Below are 17,180 nucleotides of genomic sequence, written 5' to 3' on the forward strand. Positions count from 1 at the left end.
TGTAGAGACAATCATATTGTGATAGGATTACAAGTGGAACCTGTACATAGTTTAGATGCATGAGGATATTCAGTTCCTTTTATCTTGCCAAATTTTAAATCATGGATCTCAGTAATCATGTTCTAAATGTTTAGTTTTTTGTTTCTACATATTTAGTCTGCTGTAACAGTCTTCTGTGCTGTTAAAGGATTAGATGAGTTTCTTAAGGACAATGTTTAAATTGTCTAGTGGAAAATCATGATAATAAAATATTCATAATGTTAACATAACAATGAGTTAATAATTGTAAAATTCTCGGTGTGCAAGTATGAGGTATGCCCAAGTACTGTGACACCAGGGGAGTCTATCCATTTTTAGGGTGAAGCCCCTCCCCCCCCCCCCCCCCCCCCCCCCCCCCCCCCCCTCTAAAAGAAAGTCCCCGAAAGTGAGGCATTCCCGTGTCGTGTCCCTGAGGAAAATTGTAATAGGGAGGTATGCACTATTCTAGGGCTAATGAATTATTTGGTGGGGCTTATTTTGCCTTCTAATGGATCTGTGCAACTTGGTAGAGGGTTTAGGGGCTTGGGCGTACCTCCCTACTTCAATATATTCAAAACGTCTTTGGGCGTGCCCCTCTCCATTTCTGAAAATAAATCAATCTGCCCCTGGATTGAGCATTTAATGGGGTGTATGTTGCCGAAGATATAATATAAAGAGTTTTTAATAATAAAAAAAGAGAGGTGATTGAGAGAAGAAGAGATAGAAAAAGAGAGACAGAAAGGAAAATGGACAGGGGTCATGTGAGTAAGAGAGAGAGATGAAAGCTTGCTTTAAAACAAAGAAAAAAATAGAATAACAGTCCAATTTTAAAGCAAGAGTGCTTCTACCAATACTTTCTTTTAAAGGGAAAGTCCACCCCCAAAATAAGTTTGTTTCGATAGAGGCAGAATAATAAGAAAATCAGGTGAGTGAAAGTTTGAGCAAATTCTGAATGAAAATAAGAAAGTTATGAATTATTGAAGTTGTGATCAATCAAATACAAATTGGCAACTCTGTGACTTATTATACGAGCTCTCCTTCATTTGCTTTGTGCATAATATTCCATAAAATCATGTTTTCTTCGTTATTGATGACGGAATATATATTTGTTCCTTGCAGGGGGAGTATAGAAACATATTTGCAATTATTATATTTAGGGTGCATGTATGGTTGAAATTTTTCTTGAGGGAAAATGAAAATTTTAGATTTTTTTAGTACTGAGCAAATGGAAGTTGAGCTCGCATGATACGTCATAGAGTTGCCAATTTGTATTTGATTGATCACAACTTCAATAATTCATAACTTTCTTATTTTCATTCAGAATTTGCTCAAACTTTCACTCACCTGATTTTCTTATTATTCTGCCTCTATCGAAACAAACTTATTTTTGGGGTGGACTTTCCCTTTAAATGTTTCTTTTCACTAGTATTTTTGCCCTTTGTTTTGTTTTCTTTCTCTTTCCACATATTTTCATGTTGCATCTCTTTGTTATCGCTTCTTTGCATCTTCCACACTCTCTGCGACTTTGAGCGATGTATATCCCCCCCCCCCCCCAAAAAAAAAATATATATATATATATATATACTCGCAAAATAGTATGGCATTCTCTTTGTGACGAATCAGACAAAATGATATGGCGCCCTCTTCTGTTAAAAAATGCGACAGTATGTCTGCTCGTCGCGAGAGCTACATGTAACTAGAGAAAATGGATTAATTTTTGTCTTGGATTGTCGACGCTAAGTACGTGTGGGATGTTGGGGGGGGGGGGGGGGGAGTTCATTATATTTTGTCCCATAAGATACCAGCATCTTCATTGAGATCAAACCAAAAAGCGAGGAAAGTGACACTTGCTGCATGTGGTGTTGTTATTTTTCTTATCGTTAATAGGGGACAGAAAATGAACGAAAACCTTGGACTCGGTCTGTTAACGGGTTAATATCGCAAACACACCACCAAACCGGCTGATTCTTTGCTAATGATATTTTGTTTATAATGCAAATGTTTGCTTGGCCTGTTGTAGTTCTGCTGTAGGTCCCATTGGTATTTATATGGTTTTAAACGTACAAAAAGGGAACATAGATAATCTACAAGAAGAAAACAAATGGTATATCTTACCTCTTGTCAGTGTCAATGCACTTTCAGGCTCCTCGGATGTATCAATAAGGCAGACACAGGGTCATCAAAACAAACTTTCATCATCAGTCCTCTGTCAATGTCTGTCTCAAGATGTTGATTTGACTAATAAAACATGAGGATGAATATCATTGCTTGGCTTCATATCCAGAATCTCGTTATGCCTGTCAAAAAGTTAAAGAATAAAATAATCATGGAGATTTCAAAATTGAACTAAGCTTGGGAATACATTGGACACCGTTTCCTCCTTTGGGGAGGGGTGGTCGTTTTGTACTCTATTATTATTAGAGATAGATTCAATAAATCTGGATTACGCTTCGTTTTACATCTTCTCGATTTTCCCCCTTCTCGATTTTCCCCCTCTTTCTTCCTTTCCTATCTTCTTCCATTCTAACTCTTAGTACTCCTTTTTCTTCGTTCACGCCTTCTTCTGTCACGCCTTCTTTTTTCTCTTTTCAAGCCTTCTCATTTTTCTCAATTATTTTCTTTTCCTCCTCGTTTTCTTGATTTTCAGCTCAGACGTATATAAATGTCATAAAGTTTTGTCTTTTTATCTTTCTTCTTCTTCTTCTTCTTCTTCTTCTTCTTCTTCTTCTTCTTCTTCTTCTTCTTCTTCTTTTCTGCTTCTCCTTCACATTCTCCTCCTCATTATCATTCTTCTCCTCCTCCTTAAATTCTCTTCTCCTCCTCCTTAAATTTCTCCTTCTTCATTTTCTTTATCTTCATCTTTTATTAATTTTCGCCTTCTTCTTCGAAAAATAATCGTCATTTCTCCAGGCCTATATGTGCTTATTTTGTTATTCGTTCCCAGGATTAGGTTTCAGCCTACTAATTATTGTTCACTTATTATCAACTTTTCTCACGTAGCTATGATCTCATGTTTACATAATATTGCCAGCGTAATATTGGCAGTGATCCAATATTCTCATATTACAAGGCTGACAAATATTATCATTAATTCATTTGACTCCGATTACGAGGTCTTTAGAACGTTACAGGCAACAATAAGTCAATATTGTAGCATAGTGGGTCCTATAATTATGATACATCAAATGTACTCGATGTGGAATACAATAATGACAATAAAGCCTGCAAAGCAAGGTCAGACGTATTGAGGCCCATTAATGAACATCGCACGGTTAGGCACTTCGTTAACACCCCCCCCCCCCCCCCCCCCCCTCCCCCAATCGTCTAGCACTGGGCACTACACGATCTGACTAGAATCCGATTTTGGAAGAATTTGTGATAGCATTTTCATTATGAACATTCAAACATGTAAAATCTCAAAAACCGAGGATCTGAAATGTCATATGATCAATACAGTTCGAATATCAGGGGATGTCATGCTTCCTTTGAAAGGAAAAGACTAAATCGGCTCAGGATTCAGGGGCGGATCTAGCTTTTTGCTCAGGGGGGGGGATTGACCAATAATGACGATGCGGAGCATCGTCCACGAGCCGCAAAGCGGCGAGCCGATTTTTGGGGGTGTTTATTTGAACCCCGTAAGTGATGTTTTCCTGGCATCTATTAACACAATGGAGACCATAAAAAGCAGTGCATGATAATGTCTTTTTAAATCAAGTAACAGTTAAATACACAGTTATATCCAGAGTTATCATGTGTTTGGTTAAGTTACCAGATGAGTTGAATATCTTCTCACAATATTTGCACTTGAAAGGGTTTCTCTCCAGCGTGCGTTCTTTTTTCTTTTTTTTTTTTTTTTTTTTTAATGTGGGGATTTTGGGGATGAGAATCGGCAACGCTGGCCTAGCTTGTCACTTCGGCGGTGGCCCGTGTCCTCAAAAAAGCTGATGGGGGGGGGGGGCAAGGTACTCTGTGACATTTGTTCGCCCAACCCCCCCCCCCCCCTCCCCAAAAAAAGAAATAATAATAATAATAATAATAATAATAATAATAATAATAATAATATAATAATAATAATAAATGAAATAAATACATAGAAATAGAATAAAATAAAATTACAAGTTTAAAAAAAAAGATAAGATTTAAAAAAATGGTCCCCCCCCCCCCCCCCTCTAGATCCGCTTCTGGGATTTGGCTTTTATTCTGACCGGAAGAGTTAAATGCACTATAATTTCGCCTGTTTAACTACTCAGACCCTATACCCTAAATCAGGGGATAGCGTTTTTTAGATTTCCATACGTAATACGAATGCCCTTCCTACGAAAATCAGATCGCAGGAGGATCGTGTAGTGCCGGGCTTTAGCGAAGCAAAATTAATGTTATGATCCTTTTTCCATTTTCGGAATTATGAACCATTATGAACGGACCTTCGGAGTAACGAGCCTTTGGAATTACGAACCTTCGGAAATACGAACCTTCGGAAATATGAACTTTCGGAAATACAACTACAGTGTCCATTATGGTCCATGATAGCTTGCACAGGTCTCATAAAACTATCCCCCCCCCCCCCCCCCCCCCGGCCCCCCCCCCCCCCCCCGGCGATAAGTCAGTCATCAAGCTAGCAAACTAATCACTTTTACGCCTTCATGTACTCCATTTACACCAGACGGTTACCTCATTTCACGCAATTATCTAATTAAATCAATCCCCTTCTCATTAGGCTTCTGACACCTATTTGGGTCTTTGACATTGACCCGTCCAATTATTTCATTCATGCCATTATCGCCAATAAGTACGCGCGAAGACCACAATACGAAATTGTTAGGAGGGGGTTTCCCTTTTTTGCCATTCGAGTAATGTTCATTAAGCATTTATACAGCTCGCCACAAAGGTAGAGCCAGGGGCCCCTCTCCTGGGGAAAAAACACCCCAAAAAGGTAAAAACACGTTAATTCAACCTTTATCTGTTTAAAAAAAGAAGACGGGCCTCCTACCCTGGTACTCAACGGGAGGGGGAGGGGGGGGGGGTGCGATTTTAAAATTTTAGGAGGCAAACAAAAAATAGTGCTCACTTTTCACCTTTACTTGATTGATTTCTACAATAGACCGGTTTACAAAGATATTCAAATTTATAGGTGTTTCTTTTCAAGGGACCTAGTGACAAATTATTCCATTTACCTGTTATTAATAAATAAACTACAATACTTGGAGTCCAGTCTGCATGCATTACTCGTTGCTATGTCGGGCAATCCTCAGACAAGCTTTCCGGTTGTTGCACAAAAATTTGGTTATAAAGTATGCATACAACTTGAATATGTTAGTATTCCGGTTTGTATTGTTTACGCCTTTTTTTCACGAGTGCAACATCCTTGATAACATGTTATTGAATTTTCTGTTTAGTCCCACATGGTTCAATAATCGTCAACTTTCACTATTAAATCTTATACGGTAGCAATTCATAACTGAGTCACAGATAATAATGTGCAGACACAGTAATAATGTGATTGTCCGTTGGCGTTTGATAAAGTAAAAGATTAGTTAAGAAATCAACTTACTTCAGATATAATTATGTACCATTGCTTCAAACGAAATTTGATCATGTTTCCTCCAGGCTCCTGCATCACACAATGTACAGTGTATGTATAACCAGCACTTTCGATCGCTACAGCTTAGAATGCCTTGCCTGGTATAGCATTCACCAATGCTCTAACGTGCACCAAACAAAGGAGGTGCACTCATGCAAGCAATCTCAACCAGCTTGAACATTAGGGACTTTTACACGACGACATAGTTGACTGCTATGCGTGGCGTCTTTATAAGGTATTGACAGTGCCTTAAAAGACATCACAGTGCCTTATCAGGACGTCACACGTAGCAGTCCACTTTGTCGTCGAGCAAATCTAAAAGTCCATATTGCTATAAGATTGTTTCCCGTACCTTTCATGTTCATTGATCGTGTTCGTCGAGAAATTAATATTATTCTTCAGTTGATCTTTAATTTCAGCAAAGTATTGGGCATAGGAATCAACCATAGCAAAACAATGAAACTTCCCTTCATATATGATCACATTATCAGTCAAATTAATACAGGAGAAATTGGACCCGCCACGCCCTCTTCTCCCTAATTACTTTGTTTATTCTATGTTATCTTTTATGGGAGAGAAACAATTGAAATGCTGAAATAAAATTACTATTTTAACCATTACGAAATTGAATTGAACATGATAAAACGCATGAATCATCTGGAAATCAATACAGGCTCTAGTTTTTTTTTATTCCGATTTTGTAAAAACTATTTATATATTTGTTTACCTAATTTTTCAGCTCTGATGACATCAAGAGATATTGTTAACCATAAACTCTAACAAAACATTTTTGATTGATAGCTTGAGGAGGGGGGGGGGGGGTATGTATGGGTTTAATGGGTAGGGGGCACCGTCAAAATGGGGGTGGAGCGCCTATGTAATATGATTGATGAAATGCGAATTAACAAGGCCACCCGTCAGGGGTAGGTGTGGAAGTGGGTCTTATCGTCTCCTCATCAATTATCCTTTCTTCATCTCGCTTTCTTTCTTCCTCTTTTTGTCTTCTCTTTTTCAATATTCGAATAGAGGGGTGTGTTGTCCCTTGCCCTCTTTAGCTTGGCCACTTAACACCGCGATGAAGTTCACGCTTGCATCATAACCGTGTTTTGACGCGGAAATCATCCCTTGAGTTCGATCAGTATACAGCTCACCTGGTTTCGTCCAGATAACTGGGTCAGGGAGGATCTAGATCAAGCAATAGGACTACCAGACAGACTGAGGCACAACGGGAACATCGCATCCGAGGCTATTAAAACGATGGTTTTCTAGGTCACGGTCATCGCGCCTTCCCATGCAACGGGAGGGTGAAAAAGAGTAAAAATGGGGTCGTCTGAAAATATTGCATTGTGCTGCTTATGGTGGCGTGAATGGAATCTGGGTCAGTCGAAGATTATTGATGATAATGACTATTCACAACAGAATTACTTACATGTTGGAGTATATCATCACCATCCGGCTAAAGACCTGGGATACATGTTACTACTCCGCTATGTGGGTGAATTTGCCCTGAGAGCACTGATAGTTGTCCTGGAGGAGTGCAGGGTTGGATGTGTCCGCGGTAGTTGTCCGGGGACAGTTTTCCTGGAATCATTTGCATTTTGAATTATCGGCCTAATACTTTTACAGACAAAATAATGGAGGGGATGGAATTCGTTCTGGTGATGAGTGTGTGACTTTTTTTGTTTTAACAGTGTGTAAATACCGTATGGGCGCAAGGAAGCAAGTGCCCCCAAATCCAACGAGTGCAAAGAGAAAAGAGAAGGGAAAAGAAAAGAAAAGGAGGGGAAAGGCAGCATTAAAAGAGTATGATAAGACACCCTTCCATCCCTCTCTATGGCCTCTTTTTCTAATTTAATCTGCTTGATATTCTGAAACACCTACCCCCCCCCCTCCCCCATTTAAACAACAGTGTCCCCTCAATGGCTGGATCGACCAACGCTACGCACCTGCTCAATCACTACACGCCCAAGGCACAGGTAAGTTATAGGCTTAAATACATGAATATCATACTTATAATACATTGTGCTACAGCCCCACCCCCCCCCCCCAAAAAAAAAATAAAAAATAAAAATAAATAAAAAAAAATAAAAAATAAAAAAATGTTGCCTCTCTCCTTTCGGTAACCTCGCTAGTCATAAGGACCGCTATTCATAAGGATGGAAAGGGTGTCAGTATTCATAATGGCATTAGGACCGTTTTTTTACAAGGACCGCTATTCATAATGTGAGGTGAAGGTCGCTATTCATAATTATTGGGGGTCATTATTCGTAAGGACCGCTATTCATGATACGAAATGAGGGTCGCTATTCATCTTCAATTTTCTCGTATTATGAATAGCGACCCTCTTCTCGTATTATGAATAGGGACCCCTACGAAAAAACGATCCCGATTTTGTATTATGAATAGTGACCCTCGTCTTCGATTATGAATGGCGGTCCTTGCGAATAATGACCCTTTTCTCAAGTTTTTAATAACGGTCCTTATGATTAGCAGCCCTCACGTCTTTCAGACGTAAATAATCATATCTGATTGAAACACGTCTGTAAAAACCCAATTACACACAGACAGAATAGTGGTCTAATGAATGGTGGTCCTTATAAATAGCGAGCGTACCCCCCCCCCCTCCTTCACCCTCCCTGCCCTCCTCATTTCTTCTCCTCTCTCCCTCTTTCTCTATCTCTCACCTGTCTCCTCCTCATCTCTCTCTCCCTCTCTCTCTCTCTATCTCTCACCTGTCTCCTCCTCATCTCTCCCTCTCTCTCCCTCTTTCTCTATCTCTCACCTGTCTCCTCCTCATCTCTCTCCCTCTCCCTCTCTCTCTCTCTCTCTCTCTCTCTTCCTCTATCTCTCACCTGTCTCCTCCTCATCTCTCTCTCTCTCTCTCTCTCTCTCTCTCTCTCTCTCTCTCTCAGGACTAGTAAACAGTAAATACAGACATTTGAATACACGATTCAGCTTTTAAATCATTTATTTACATCAAAATAAAGAATTTACAGTTAATTTACATGCTAATTACAGTGCATTGACATTTTTTTCTTTCTCTGTTTGGCATTTCACACTTAAAAGTCGAGATAAAATTAAAAAAATTAATGCTCTTCAATTTCAAAAGAACTTGTTTGGGAAAATTAAGAATGAATGATCATCATTCGTCAATGTTATACTCGTTTACGATTTTTAGAGCAATGAGAACAATTATTATGTCAGCAAGACGACTTTTGAGACTAATGATTCATTAAATGTGTTTTTACAGATTTTCTAAAAAAATATCAAAGATTATACAAGCAATTTTGAAATAATTTGATGTAAGACGATCAAAATATAATTCCTGCAGAGCACCCATTAATCAAGTATACCAATACATACCAAAACAACCCGCGACGATAATATATGAATAAAATAAACAAATAAAACAACATTGGAAATAATGCCCGACGTTCCCAACATGCATCACCTGATTACAAAATGAAGTACAACATTTCTGAAAGAAAAAAAATATCGACAAAGTATAACGCTCCATACTGGTTCTTTTTCTTTCGATAAATGCTGGGAAAACAAAGTGAGGATAGAATAATATAGATGTACTACCTACATGCTACCAATACACTACCAATATTCTACTACGAATTTATCCTATCTACAAGCTTAATAACAATTCTACAATCTAAAAACAAGAAAGGAAAGCGACGAAAAGTTATTATCCAAATATCCTGAGATACCAAATATTCATGGACGCAAGAACTACAACATATACGGAAATATTACAAGATTGACATCATCAACAATTGAAATTATTATTTTCTTTTTGTCTAATAACATCAGTACTACACAATCCAATATCCGTTCAAATTAAAATGATAATAGTCCAATGAAATACTAACTCTACGTTCACATTTTTATTTAATGGCACATTTCACATTTTTCGATTGACAATATAACAGTACATGTATTTGTCTGAACATGACGAGGGAACTTGACGTTTCTCTAACGACGCATACAGGAGTTGTTCACACAAAGTGATCTCAACTTGTTCGTTTAGGATTTTAAAAATTACCCTGACTAAAATAAAGTTTGCATAATACAGACAATGTACACCTATACATTATATCGATGATCACACACCCTTGATCATCACAAGTGCTCAGGTAATTTTATCTGAGAAACATTTGTGGATAACAAATGTGTAGACGGATTTTTCTGTTGAGGGGGGGCTATACAAAAGTACCCTGAATTCGATCGAACAAATACAAATGAAAGAAATACAATGAAGGACACCCACACACACGACTTGCATTTTAAAATACATCCTCCCTCCTTTCTAATTCAATTGAGAAATTAATTTACTACACAATAATATTTCTGGAAGGAAATCTATCAATGAGGTATCGAAATTAGATCCGTGTAAACTTTCATGCGTATGCATCATCAAATCGTTGTTAATAACTCCATTAAGATAGTATTTCATATTCGTAACATGAATAAAATGTTATCAAAAGAGCAAAAGAAGATTAAGGTGTATACATATTGTACAGTTCGATCGTTATTATATGAAGTGTTCTACAAGTTTAACATTTACAATCTGATCACCAAATACACAAAACATACTATTGTGTGTACAGATATGCAAACTATATATATACAATAAATGGACAACAAGACATATATAATGATCTAAAAGATAGTAATTTGCCAAATATACGTGCAATACAATATGATGGAAAGTGTTCAAGATACAGAGAGCGTATGATTTTTACTAAACAATCAATACAAAAGAAAATAAGTTGTATACGCCTTTCATGTTGTCCGCATGTTTAACACTTTAACCCGGGTCAAATCTGTCTATGGAAACTGTTAACAGTCAGGAACTAAACGAATATCTACACATTTTTTTATGAACGCTACGGTAATCCGCTAACACCATTTTTTTCGTAATGAATCTATTTCTACTATCGTATGCAGCCATGATGTGGTGTAGTTTTGTCTAGCGTGTGTCAAGCACGGTATAGACATGTTTGCAGCAATTAGTAGGTTTAAAGCTACCATACACATAATAATAATAATAATAATAATAATAATTGTTTCTCCTAACTAGTTACTCAAAGTCGATGAATGACAACGGCTTCAACTCCGACTACTTTGAGTTACATTGCAGCAACTTTGTGGTGTACAACCGGTCTTTTTTGCGTGTATAGCGCATTGACACAGTTTGCAGCAATTTGTACATCTTAAATCTCTTCACTTTTATATTAACCTTATCAACTATAATAGCTTTGAATTATATTAAATTAATGCAAGCTTACGTCAAAGAAAGCAGCATATAACATAACAGTTACTATTATTATCAGTGCAGCACGTATGTAATAATAATATTGACTCTAAAATAAAGAGCATGCGCATTATTGCAGCATTAAGTAGCAATAATTTTATCAGCATATTATGCGTGTACTAAACGGAGATTAGTAGATTATTAGCCTGCCATATCTATTTGCAATGATGACAGTATATGCACTAATTTCATTTCTAAATATCTCTTCTGTGATATTTATATTCCATGCAGTATGTTACATGCCTCTTCCTAAGGCTTGCATTAAGCTATGAGCGTTTGTAAGCTTTGGATCTTTAACAAGGCAATCATTAAAAACTAAATCTTAAAAGCCTTATTCTTCAGCTCTCTATGAACGAAGCGACAGCATATTTCTACGGATCAATGCAGCAACGATGTGGTGTAAATTTGTTAAGGAGACCGTCTCCATCCAAAGTTGGATCAGAGATGTAATCTAGCAGCATCTTTGTAGTATGAACTCTCCTTTGATATCAAATGACTCTCCGTTCTTTAAACCTTTCACAACAGGCCCCGTTCACACTACGGTAAAAACATCGTGATTTTAGAAACGTACCTCATGACGTCACGATGTACGTTGCTGATGAACTCCACAATGTTTGGACTTTGGACCTTAGTGTAAACGAGCCTTTCAAAGGCTTTTTTTTTCTCTTCCTTACCACCTAGCTTGTTAATAATTGAGACATTACCGTAAGTTTGATACTCTGTTTAGCGAAAATCAATATTTCATAGCAATTTCGCTACTCACCCAAAAATCAGTGGCAAAAATCAAACAAACATTGAATGTCTCGATTATCATTTAATTTGGCTATAACTGATTGCCAAAGCAGCAAATATCAGTGGTATCTCTTATAGCCACCAAAATTATTTTTCTGGCGGCAAAAACGGTTGACTAACGAGTCATCCTCGGAAATAATGCAGCATATTTTGCGACATCTAAAATAATTAAATGTTAACTCAATGAACGCCTAAAGTTACAGCATTCGTTTTCAATATCTACACTATACTATGCAGCAAAAAAAGTGTTAGACATACAACAGCATTTACATGTATGTATTGGAGCAGCTTCAATTAGCATAACCCATTTTTTTTCCTTGCTGAGGACGTTTAAATTAGTTAACTTAAATGTTGTTGTGATTATTGTCCCTCCCCGAGAAATATGGTGACAATCATGGTACATCACAAAAGAAAAAAGGAAAGATCGAAACCTAAAGTTCCTTTCAGAAGAAAAAACAATTGTTAAGTAAATAATATTTCAGTTGAAAAAGTGGAACATAAATCTAATGAATATCTTACAAGTTGAAAACTAAATGTTTCTAAAATGGTTAAAGACACAAAGACAGCTACACGTGCTGGAAAGATAAACAGGTTTCTACAACAACAGCGATCGGCCAACGTGATTGGTCACAAGTTTGACAGTGTCGCCATGAAAATGATGACGTGATCGGTGATGCGGCGTATGAAGTTGTTTCAACTCCAGCCTGATACGCACACAAATAGCAGATATAGAAACGAAAAAATGATGAAAATCTACTCCAAAATATCAAAAATCAGCACCATTGTCAACAGTTTTGCAAAATAAAACCCGCTTCTAGGGAAAATAAAAACGAGTTTTAGATTAATACTAACGCTTCTTTAAAGAAGCAAATCCTCTGTTTACCTATAAGAAACATTTCAGTTTGCGTAACATATCCAAATAAACAACGACTATTTCAGCATCGATACTAGTATATAATACAGGACAAAATGATGTGACAAAAAGACTGTTTTATCCTATATTTCTGTACAATACGGGCCATCAAATCTGAATTCGTCCTCCGTTTTCTGAACACGCTATTTCTAACGGAAACATCACGCACACAATTAACACACACACACCACCTCACACACACTCATTCACTCATTAACGCGTATGTAATGACGCGCTTTTTCACCCCAACACATACACACAAACATACCCATTTCAATTCTAAATCTACGACATTTTTTGCAGCAATTTCGTGTGGCTTTTACATTCCGGCTTCTTCCAACCGTCATAAGGCGTAAACAACTCCCTTCCTAACTCCTCCTAATAACATTCAATACAAGTTTATAAAAAAGATACATGATTCAGTGCAAGTTTACGATATATCATAAACTTTAAACTATTACGTAACTTTACAGTCATATTTCAGATGCAGTATTTCGGTGCTACTCTACGATCTAACTCTACTCTCATGTATTGTTCGCAAAAAATGCAAAAATACTAGGTCTTTAGAAGTTTTGATTTCAGCCAATATGTAAGCTGTATATGTATACAAACACGGCACTGAATGAAAACAAAACTTGTAGGCCCATTCTACTTCTATATCCTACTACTAATCAGCTACTGACGTCAGCTTGCGCATGCGCTATACCAAAATGCTAGGTGTGTTATTACTTCCACAAAATAGAAGTCCTTATACGACCGTTATTGTTTTCGGACAAAAGTGAACATAGTGGATGGAGTTTGAGTATACAGTTGCATTCCAAATATACATAAATGCATTGACAATACAAATGTTTAAAGCGGTTAAGCGAGTTTGTACATGATACAAAAGAAATAAGCACTTGGATACATTGCGCACAAGGAGATTCTTGCCATAAACACGCGACAACAACGAGCAGTGCTGTCGCGCTATCTGGCTTGTCAGAGCCTTTTCCTACATCAAGAAGGTACACCTGAGAAGTCCTTTTGCATTTCAAATGGCAGCGAGTTATCGATAGATAAATCATCTATGAAAACCCTTGGGAAAAAGGGAAAAAAGAAAGAAAGGAAAAGAAAGCGAGCGCTTCAGAACCCCTAGATTGGAAAGTTAGAATGAGACATCTACATGTCAAAGCTGGGTATTGTTTTAATAAAAAGGTATGCATCCCCTAAACGTTATTGCACAATAGTTTTGGGATCAGCATTAACCAAAGAATTTCCTTTGGGTCTTAAAGAACTATGTTTGCATTTACACGAATATAATCCAGACTGGTGAACTACAAAATCATTTGAGTTAAGGGATTCGGCACTACCTGCATTACAAGCACATTGCAACCACCAAACTAATTTCATGTCCGATACAACGTCCTACAATGAATTCTAGTGTACTTACAGAGTGAACGATACATACTTAGCTAAATAATTTTGGCTAAATAATTTTGGCAATATTTGTTCACGTAATTGTGACCATAGCTGGGGAAGCATGAAATCCATGCAGGTTTTAGAGATAGTAAATAGAAAAGACACAAAAGTAACGAAAGACAAATACTCATTAAAGTTAAACGTACACTGGCGAGTACAAACCTCTTTGAGAGGAGACATAATTATCGTGCACAATAAAATTTACTCTAAGGATTTTATAACTTAAAGTTTAACCATCAATTACAAAGCTGCTGTTAATTGGTTATAAAGTTTGATCGAAAGAAAGATTCTAATAACTATGGACAGAAAGAGAGAGAGAGAGAGAGAGAGCAGAAATGGAATAATAAAGAAAGAAAGAGAGAACACAACTAAACTACAAAAGTGGACTCCAACGTGGACAACAGGCTTCCTTTCGACGGCTCCTGACGACCTCCTTCTCCCAGCGGAATCTGATCCGACATCGTCTGGAGTTTTACAGGTAGAGAAAACTTGCGATGGTGATCCAATCCACTAGCGAAGGGGTCGTCCGTAAACCAGTCTAAAAGGAGAGCGCTGTAGACCTCACGTCGTTCCCGCAGCTGATCTCCGAAGTGTGTCATCTCCGTATCCTTTCCCGCCAAATAGTTGAACCGCAAAAGTAGAAAAAGACATCTGTTCTTCCTGACGCCTAAAAAACCGCTTGACTGGACCTTACCAAAATAAAATCGCACAACGCAGCAGCCTTTTCCCGAAGCGGGTTGTGAGCTCCTCGAGATAGGACTTGGGGATGGTGTATAAGCTGACTGAGGTTTCTGGATGCTTGTAGCGTCCCAGGGTTGTCGCGTCGTAATAGCCACACCCTGTTGACGAGCATCTTTGGCAGAGCGCATACACAGCTGACGTAGAATTCACGACGGCGAACATCGCAACGCACGATGCGATGTTCCTGATCATTGCGACGACGCTACGGAGGATGACATCGGGGCATGACTACATCTTGGTGGTGAGGCGATGACCGACGCGACGACGATTGACAAATTTGTTGTCCCACCTTCTGTCGATGTTGGTTGGTCATCACATTAACGTGAATGTACACCTAATGCACGGAACAAAAAGAAAGAATAGGAAATGTTAGATAAATAAAGTGTATGTTCGTTCATCTACTTGCAGTAACATTTCAAATGCTTCAGACGATGCACGACAATATAAACAAATCAAGGAGTCGATCAAAGTATGAGGAGGGGACAGTGGGCATGGGGTAGACGCTCCTTACATCTAGGTTTGCCTTCAATTTTGTTCTGATAAGGCTCGACGCCCCTGGAATTAACAAAGCGAACATTACTAGGTATTCTAGAAACCGAAGTAAACAATTCCAGTAAGTAGTTGTCAACACACAATGTTTTTCAACTTTGAAAGAAACAGTTGAAGGCGGTAATCCTAAAATCGAGAAGTAATTTCTCGGAACGCCGATCAACGCTTTTTTGCAGAGCGATGGGGTCTTCCTCCAAAAGAAATCAATCTAATCTCACACCGAATCTCCCTGGAAAATGCATTGTTGGTAGATCGAATGAACAAGGATGACAACAAACTTTGAACTAAACAAATCCATAACAAAAAAGAACAAACGGCTTTGTGAAAATACCTAGTGATCCTCGACAAACAGCAGGGACCATGAATTACACGCCGCTCAGGTGTGTTTCTGGGAATAGACCATGAAAATGCGAGCTTTCCTGCTTCCAAAACCAATAAACGTTTTAACTTGTACCCAAATACAAAACCTTCCGATATCAAAATGCGTGCACGAGCATTATACATCACATACAAGTACTATGTTACCATGATGATAAATGTCGTCGATACTGTGAATAGTATGACGTAACCATAGTCCCCGATGTGACTAAGGCCGCGTTCATGCTTGATTTTGACGGCCAGAATCAGGCATCTGTTACGTGTTTAGTTTAAAACACGCTTGCGTTCATGCTCACTTTTGTAGAATCACCGAAAAACGGCGATCACGAACGCCGATCGTAAACTCACAAAAAGATGCGTTTACAATTGTAAACGCGTTTAAATGGGGTCAACGCACTGACCTCTAGTGGGTCTACGTAGCATGCACAGTGAAGGTCACACAATGCCACACAAGGAGAATTGCCTGGATGAGCCAGAGAAGTAAGCATGAACAGCTACACCGTGGAACTGCGATCACGATGAGCGTTTACGATGAGCGTTTCAGATCGCTCATTCTACCTTCAAAATCAAGCATGAACGCGCCCTAAGCTCACTGGTAAATGATATTAACAGATTGACCGGCTCGTAGATGGCAAAGAAGCAACAGAAAAATTCAAAATGCACAATGGTGATGCATCTAGAGACACAGTATTCTTGATGCATCCATCCCTTCTTCTATTTCTCTCGCTCTGCCACACTTTCGGTTTGGTTGATGAACAGTTCATAGTCTGCTGACAAAGACTCTGATTAGACACTCTTTATCATAATTCCGAAAGCCTTGGACATAACCTAGCTCTGTCGATTACGATCAGCTTAGAAATATACAGTACAGAGCCCATATCGTCTGTTGTAGTCTCAAAGTACAAACACTGGTACGACTGATACCGGTTTGTGCCTGCAAAATCCATAGTTCACATGATGACTTCATTCATGAACTTCACTTGTACTTGGGTGTAGGTATGACTCTGAGGAGGAGAAGTAGGAGATCTTCCGATCGACTCATTCATGACTCATCGCCACCCATGGATAGTAATTGGGGTAAATGGATGCGGACAATGTGCCTCACATGCACGACACCGATTTGTGGCGTTCGTATGGCTTTAGGAATGCTTGAGGTGGCATGTCAACCCCAAAATGAATGAATGAATGAAATCCTGATTTAATTTGATGTCTAGCAAGATGGGTTCGTCATCTTATAGCAGTATAATCAGGAATTCCAACTCCCTAGTATAATTATTGTAGAAACAGGGTGAAAGACAAATCGAGTATGTGTGTGTGTGTGTGTGGAGGGGGTGTTAAGGGTAACTGCAGAAAGCAATAACATTTTTATTTTGTTGATGCGAATGATTTCATTTTGGGGGAAGGCTTACTTACTTGCCGTTTTGCCA

The sequence above is a fragment of the Strongylocentrotus purpuratus genome, unplaced genomic scaffold (assembly GCF_000002235.5).
Source record: "Strongylocentrotus purpuratus isolate Spur 01 unplaced genomic scaffold, Spur_5.0 spur5_scaffold_21, whole genome shotgun sequence".
Lineage (NCBI taxonomy): Eukaryota > Metazoa > Echinodermata > Echinoidea > Camarodonta > Strongylocentrotidae > Strongylocentrotus > Strongylocentrotus purpuratus.